Genomic DNA, 7543 nt, shown 5'->3' on the forward strand with positions numbered 1-7543 from the left:
GTTCTGACTCATAGTGACCCTGTATAGGGTTTCTGAGGTGTGGTTGGTGAGCTTGAACTGCTGACCTTGAAGTTCAAACTGACCTTGCAGTACAGGGCATTAACCAAAAGCACCACAGAGTTGCTCATCAATTCCATAATTAAAAGGCATTCAGTCTTCTTTGGTCTTCCTTATTTATTATCTAGCTTTCACATGAGTATGAAGAGGTTGAAAATACTCGGCCTTGGTTGAGGCACACATTAGTCATTAAGATAACATCTTTAAAGTTGTCTCTACTTCAGATTTGCCCAATGCAATATGTTGATTTACTGATTGCTGCTTCCATGGGTGTTCATTGTGGATCCAAGTAAAATTAAATCCTCTAGTATTTCAAACTTTTCTCTGTTTATCATGATGTTGCTTTTTGATGCAGTCATGAGAATATTCGTTTTCTTTATATTGAGGAATAATTCATACTGATAGCTGTATTTTGATTTTCATTTGTAAATGCAGCAAATTCTCCTTGCCTGCATATTGTAGGTCATTAATGAGTCTTCCTCCAATCCTGAGGTTGTTTTCTTTTTCAGATAGTCTGATTTCTTGGATTATTTATTCAGTACTCCTGTCAAGTAGGTATGGTGGCACACCTTTCCTTATTTTAAATCACACAGTATCCCCTAGTTGTCTTACAACTACTGCCTTTTTGTCAATGTACAGGTTTTTCATACTATAATTTGTTGTTGTTGTTGCTGTTAGTTGCAATCAATTTGGTACCAACTCATAGCAACCCTATGTACAACAGAACAAAACACTGCCTGATCTTGGAACATCCTCACAATTGTTGCCAAGCTTGAGCCCATTGATGTTGCCACTTTGCCAATCCATCTCACTGGGGACGTCCTCTTTTTCTGTGACCCTCCACCTTACCAAACATGAAGGATATCTCTTTCTCCAACAACTGGCCCCTCCTGACAATATGTCTGAAGTATGAGAGACAAAGTTTAGCCATCCTATCCTCCAAGGAGCACTCTGCTGCATTTCTTCCAACACAGATCTGTTGGTTCTTTTGGCAGCTCATGGTACTTATTGTTCTAGAATTCCCATTCTTTGTAGTGCTGTTCATAATTTGTTATGAGCCATAGTTGAATGCCTTTGCATAGTAAATAAATCACAGGTAAACATTTTTTTAGTATTCTCTGTTTTCAATCAATACCAATTTATTATCAAAAATAATATTCTTGATCTTATGTCTACTTAATCCAGCTATAACTGTTTTTTAAATTATCTTCAAAAGAACTTGATTTGCATGTGATATTGCTAATATTGTCAAGAGTCCACAGACCATTAGATCATCTTTCTTTGGAATGGTCACAAATTATAGTCAGTGAACCAGGTAGCTGTCTTCCAAATTTCTTGGGACAGATGAGATAGTACTTCTAATATTCATCCATTTGTTGCAACACATCAATTGTTATTTTCTCATTATCTAAGCTTTATATTTCTGCCAATGCCTTCAGTACATTTTGGACTTCTTCATTCAATACCATATGTTCTTGATTAGATGCTACCTCCTCAAAAGATTGAACTTCAACCAATTGTTTTTTGCATAGTGATTCTGTGTAGTCCTTCAATTTTCTTTAGATACTTCATACCTAATATAATATTTTTCAAAAAATATCTTCTAATAATGTAACTTGAGGCTAAGTGTGTTCTTTCTTTTTTATGTTCTCACTCCAATTCTTTGTACATTTCATTTATATACTCTACTGTGTCTCCTCAAGCTACCCTTTACAATATCATGTTCAGCTCTTTTACTTCAGAATTTCTTCCATTTGTTTTTATTGTACTTTCAAGAAGTTCCAGAGACTTTTCTGACATCTATTTTGATAATTTATTTCCTTCCTTTTTTCCTTTCATAAAAAATATTTGAACATATCTTTATTTAAATAAATTCAACAAGTAAAAAAAATATGCACTATTTCTTCCTTGAAAAGATCATTGAATAATCATAGACAGACTTTCACCTCATTGTATTTTAGGTGGAAAGATGATTACATGAGGAAGTAACATAAAATAGTGAACAGTTGTATTGAGAATCTCTGATTCTATGCTGTTCTCTTCTTGCTAAAAGTTATTCATTTACAGATTTTAGATGCTGAAATTTAAAAATCAAAATGTACATGTTTGGATATGCTAAAGTCACACTGATGGTGACCACAAGACATATTATAGGGACATTTAGGGGTTCCATTCTGTGTAGGTTTTATATCCACAGACTTTTGGAGAAACAATCCTGTGAGGAAGTTCAACAACACTGCAAATAGTGTAATGGATACAGTAGAAATCCAGAGTGCGTTATTAACTTTTCTTAGGCAAGTCTTGAGATTTGTTGTCCAGGAAGCTATTGAGCCAGAAATGAAAGAAACATCCTATTTTGTTGGATTATTTCTCATTTCAGAGAGACTTGACATCCTTGTCTTTTCTGTTATTTCTTCTCAGTAGTTCTGAGTTGTATTTACTTTTTAGTTCACATTTTTCTTCTTGAGCAGTTGCCCAAGAATAGGTGCTAATAAATAGATGTAAAGAGGGATGCTGTTGACTTTGCTTTGACACTAAAATATACCAGCTGCTTAACTTCCTACTGAAGCAGTCATTATTTTCCAGTCCTTTCACCATTCACGCATTTTCAGTACTTCTGAACAAAGTGGCAATGGCTACCCTTTGAAGAGAAAATGATTTAGAGTATAGAGATCTGAACGTTTTTAAATTTGGCAGTCAACTTCATCTCTGAGAGGGTTAAAATATCTTTTATTCTGCAAAAGTATCCATTTCATTTCTTCCATTTCAGCATTCTTTTTGGCATACATTCTTTTCAAGTTTCTACATGCTGAATCATCACTTCAATTGCTTAGTAATCTGGTTTTCCTGATTAATGTTTCCCAAAATCTCGACCCTATAGTGACCATTTGTACTGTGCACTGGCTAAGAAATGTTATGTTCTGCCCAGCTTCTTAATAATTACTTAGTCTGGTTGTCATTTTCACATAGAAATGTTAAAGATTCTAATAGCTTTACACACTTGGTGATTTTTCTTCTTCAATTTTTTTTTTTTTTTTTTCTGGTAAGTCACAGTACCTCTCTTCAAGCTTCACTCATTTCTCCAAGATAAACCAGTCACACTTAAACCCCAAAGATAATCTGAGAAATTCAGCCTCCACCTCTTTCTCATTAGTTATTTTGTACTGATTTTACAGTAGTTACAGAAAGAGGGGATTTTACAGGAATAGTAGCATCTCCTGCAGCACTTTCTTTTTCTTTGTTATTCCAGTATTTCTAGTCCCTTTCGCTTAAATACTCTGTAAACATGAATGTCTCTGGGTAGACTTGAACCACCAACCTTTCAGTTAACAGCCGAACACGCTAACCAATTGCACCACAGAGACACTGTTTACATTAAATATGGCTTTATTGTCACTCATAGAGCCTCAAAAGGAAATATTGTCATAAACTGAACTGTTGTCTTGAGTTTTTATCATAGTAGAAGGTGACCTTGTATCTTCCTTTTTCCACAGTGTGATCCACAGTCGAGGTCATCAGAATACATATTCAAAAATTCTGATCTGGAATCACTTGAAATTACAGTACTATTTGTGGATGAAGTATATCGAGTCAGGGGTAATGTGGGGTATTCCCTGGAGTGTGGCATGTTCTTGGAATACAAGTGTTAAACACTATTATCTTGTATACTTAGATAATCACCCATCCTGATGCAACATGAAAGGCACATTCCTGGTTCAAGGTCACCTTTGGGACCTGAGTACTTTTGTTCTCTTGTCTCATCCAAAGTGTCATCTTTTATTTCTCCACATTTTAATTTTTCATATGAAGCATGGATTTGGTTAGCTACAAATGAGTAAAGTGTCAATCTTAGTTTTAGAATTTTTCTGAGGAAATTCAGATGAAAGGCATCAAGCAGCACTGTGTACCAGCACAACCATTTCAAAGTCCAAAGTATCTGATGTTCTTACTTTTCTTGACCACTACATAGTTTGTAACAACACTACTTCAACTGTTCTAAAAGAGGTTGTTGAATTATATCTTTGCAAGAAGAGGGATCATAGTGAGGAAAATTATCTAAACAGCTCTGAGACTGGAAGTCATGGCAACACTCTTTCCTTTCTTGCTTTGGCTGTGACTCATATGCTCTTTACAGTTTTCTTGTCATTTTCTCAAGTGTCTCGCATGTATTCCATATCTCAGTATTTATAATTAGGAGATTTCATGGTTCAGAGGAGTCTTGGTGTTGTGCTGTGGGTTAATGCACCAGATTGCAAAGCCTTTTGATCTGTAAGGTCGGCAGTTCAAGCTCACCAGCTACTCCTCGGAAACACTATGCAAGGTCACCCATGGGTTGGAATCGACTTGATGACACTTATCAACAGCAACAACATTGTTCAGAAATCACTTCCTTTAATTTATGCTATAAAATATTAACTTCTTCAACATTAGAAGAAGTTGCTATTAGCTAGCTTCTCAGCATCTTCCTGAAGATGGCTTCCTGATTTAGAATATTTACATGAAGTATTTTAATAGTTCCTAGTTGGTTCTGCCTGGAAAGGAATTCTTTCATGAAGTGAAATATTCCAGCTTGAATCTCTTCAAAATTTCTATCAATATATTTTTATTATTATATTTGATGATTTTTTCCACGTTGTTAATACCCAAAGATTTTTATTTTCTTCCATGATATTTTTATATACTTCCACTTTCCCTCACAATTATTTCTGGATTAGTCATCTGTTATGGAAAGGTATCTTTAAGGATTTCAACTTCAGAAACTTCCTAATACAGATTCTGAAACTTAGCTGTGAATTCCACTCCTTTTGTTTCAGGTTCTCTCTGTAACACCAGCATTTCTTGATCCATCATTTGTGTCCCAAGGTAACAAGCTGATAAAATTACACTGTAGTTGGACTGCTAGTCTTATGGTCAGCAGTTTGAAACTACCAGTGGTTCTATGGGAGAAAGATGAGTCTTTCTGTACCCTTAAAGATTTACAGCCTCAGAAACCCTACGTGGGTTGCTATGAGTTGGAGCCAACTCTATGGCACATAACTACCACCACCACATTTGGTTTCATTGTTCTTTGCAGACTAGGCAAGAATAAGTTCACAGTGTAAGGATTTTCTCTTTTAATAATAATTCTATTATGTTCTTAACTAATACTCAACTGGACTATATTTAGGACAAGTTTCTGTAGCAAGTCCTGTAACTCAGGAGCCAGCTTGTTTTTATCCCCTTATAAATTTTCTGTAATGATTATATACAACATGATGGTTGACATAAATTCTTCTATATTTAAATATTTGGTGCTTTGTCTCAATTTTAGACAATTCCTTAATCTTCTTTTTAAGCCTGTCTATATCCATAATAGGACTCCTGGTGTGGTGCTGTGGGTTAATGAGCCATACTGCAAGTTTGAACTGCAAGGTGGGTTCACCAGCTGCTTCTTAGAAACTCTGTACAGGGTTACTATGGGTTGAGATAGACTCAATGGCACCTAACAACAACAACATATCCATAATGGAGCCCTGGTATGGTGCTGTGGATAAATGCTGTAGACTGCAAAGTCGGTTTGAACTACAAAGTTGCCAGTTCAAGTTCATCAGCTGCTCCTTGGAAACTTAATAGAGGGTCACTATGGGTCAAAACCAACTCGATGGCATTTAACAACATCAACAACATATCCATAATGTTCTTAGTATTATCTACTGGGAGAGATTGAGTTTGAAGAACAATAGTCCAATTTTCTATATCTAATGTTGTGCAGTACAATAAGCACTGGACTGCAAAGTTGGTTTGAGCTATAAAGTTGAAGGTTTACCAGTTATGCCAGACATCCCATACCAGGTCCGCATGCGTGGAATCAACTTGATGACACATAACGACAACAAGTTGCTTGTTATAAGCTATAGTAGTTATCTTTGACCATCCATTCCTTATTTCTTAGTAACTTTTTGCATTCTTCATGTACAATGTTCTTTATGTCATACCACAACTCAAACAATCTTTTTTTTTTTTTAATTGGTGTTAAGTGTGTCAAAACTATTCTTGAGATGGTCTCTGTATTCCAGTAGGCCATATTCAAGCTTCTGCCACTCATCTATCAGTTTGGTGTACTGTGGTGACTTGCATGTTACTATGATTTTGGAAGCTATGCCATCAGTATTTTTGATACCAGCCGGGTCATCTATGGCAGATAGGTTTCAGATGAGCTTCCAGATGAAGACTGACTAGGATAATACTTCCAAATATTTAATGACTTAAAATATTATGAATAACAGTGAAAAATTGTCAGAGAGCACCAATATTGAATATTGAAAAATTCAAAGGCCAATGGTCTGCAGAACAGACCTTCAATTCCTAATATGCAAGTTCAGGCTGAAGCTAAAGAAAATTAAAACAAGTCCATGAGAGCCAACACATGAACCTGAACATATCCTACCTGAATTTAGAGATCATGTGAAGAACAGATTTGGTGCATTAGACATGCGAGACTGAAAACCAGAAGAATTATAGGATGACATCAAGAACATCATATAGGAATAAAGCAAAAGGTAATTAAGAAGTCAAAAAAGAAGGAAAAGACTAAAATGGATGTCAGAAAAAACTCTGAAAATTGTTCTCTATCATAGAGATGTTAAAGAAGATGGAAGAAATGAGGAGGTAAAGAAGGAGCTCAATAGAGAATTTCAAAGAGCAGCTCTAGAAGACAGAGTCAAATATGCAATGACCTGGAGTTAGAAAACCAAAGGGGAAAAACATGCTCAGTATTTCTCAAGTTGAAGGAACTTAATATAAAATTCAAACCTTGACATGCAATATTGAACAATTCTATGAGCAGAATATTGAATGAAGTAAAAAAGAATCAAAGATGGAAGGATTATGCAGGGTCACCGTACCAAAAAAAAGAAATGGTCAGTGTTCAACCATTTCAAGAGGTTGTATAATGATGGGAGAATTCCAAAATGCATTGAACTCATTGACAAACAACAACAAAGTTCCTGGATTTAATGGACTACAAATGGAAATCTTTCAACAAATTGCTGTAAAACTGGAGGCACTCACTTATCTTTGTCAAGAAATTCAGAAGACAGTTACCTGATCAAATGACTGGATGATATCCATATTTGTGCCCATTCCAAAGAGAGGTGTCCTAAAGAAATCATTGGATAATAACATTAATATTTCATATGAGTGAAATTATACTAAAGATAATCAATAAATGACTGCAAATATACATTGACAGAGACCTGTCAGAATTTAATTCAGATTCAAATGAGGACATGGAACGAGGGATAACATTGCTGACCTCAGATGAATCTTGGTTGAAAGCAGAGAATACCAGAAAGGTAAGTAAAGGCTTTTGTTTGTGTGGATCATGAGAAGCTATGGACAACATTGCTGAGAAACAGTATTCTGCAACACTTAATTATGTTCATGAGAAACCTGTGCATAGACTAAGAGGCAGTTTTCCAACAAAATAAGGGAACACTGAAAGGTT

General features: G+C 35.4%; 1 non-coding gene and 1 pseudogene across 1 annotated transcript; both read right to left on the minus strand.

Annotated features, from left to right (window-relative positions):
- Nucleotides 1-2141: 2141 nt before the first annotated feature.
- Nucleotides 2142-7167, minus strand: LOC102823256 (annotated as a pseudogene).
- TRNAN-GUU lies at nt 3349-3422 on the minus strand. The gene has a single exon. It is a non-coding gene; the product is annotated as a tRNA-Asn (tRNA).
- Nucleotides 7168-7543: the final 376 nt, after the last annotated feature.

Source organism: Chrysochloris asiatica, unplaced genomic scaffold, assembly GCF_000296735.1.
Source record: "Chrysochloris asiatica unplaced genomic scaffold, ChrAsi1.0 scaffold00153, whole genome shotgun sequence".
Lineage (NCBI taxonomy): Eukaryota > Metazoa > Chordata > Mammalia > Afrosoricida > Chrysochloridae > Chrysochloris > Chrysochloris asiatica.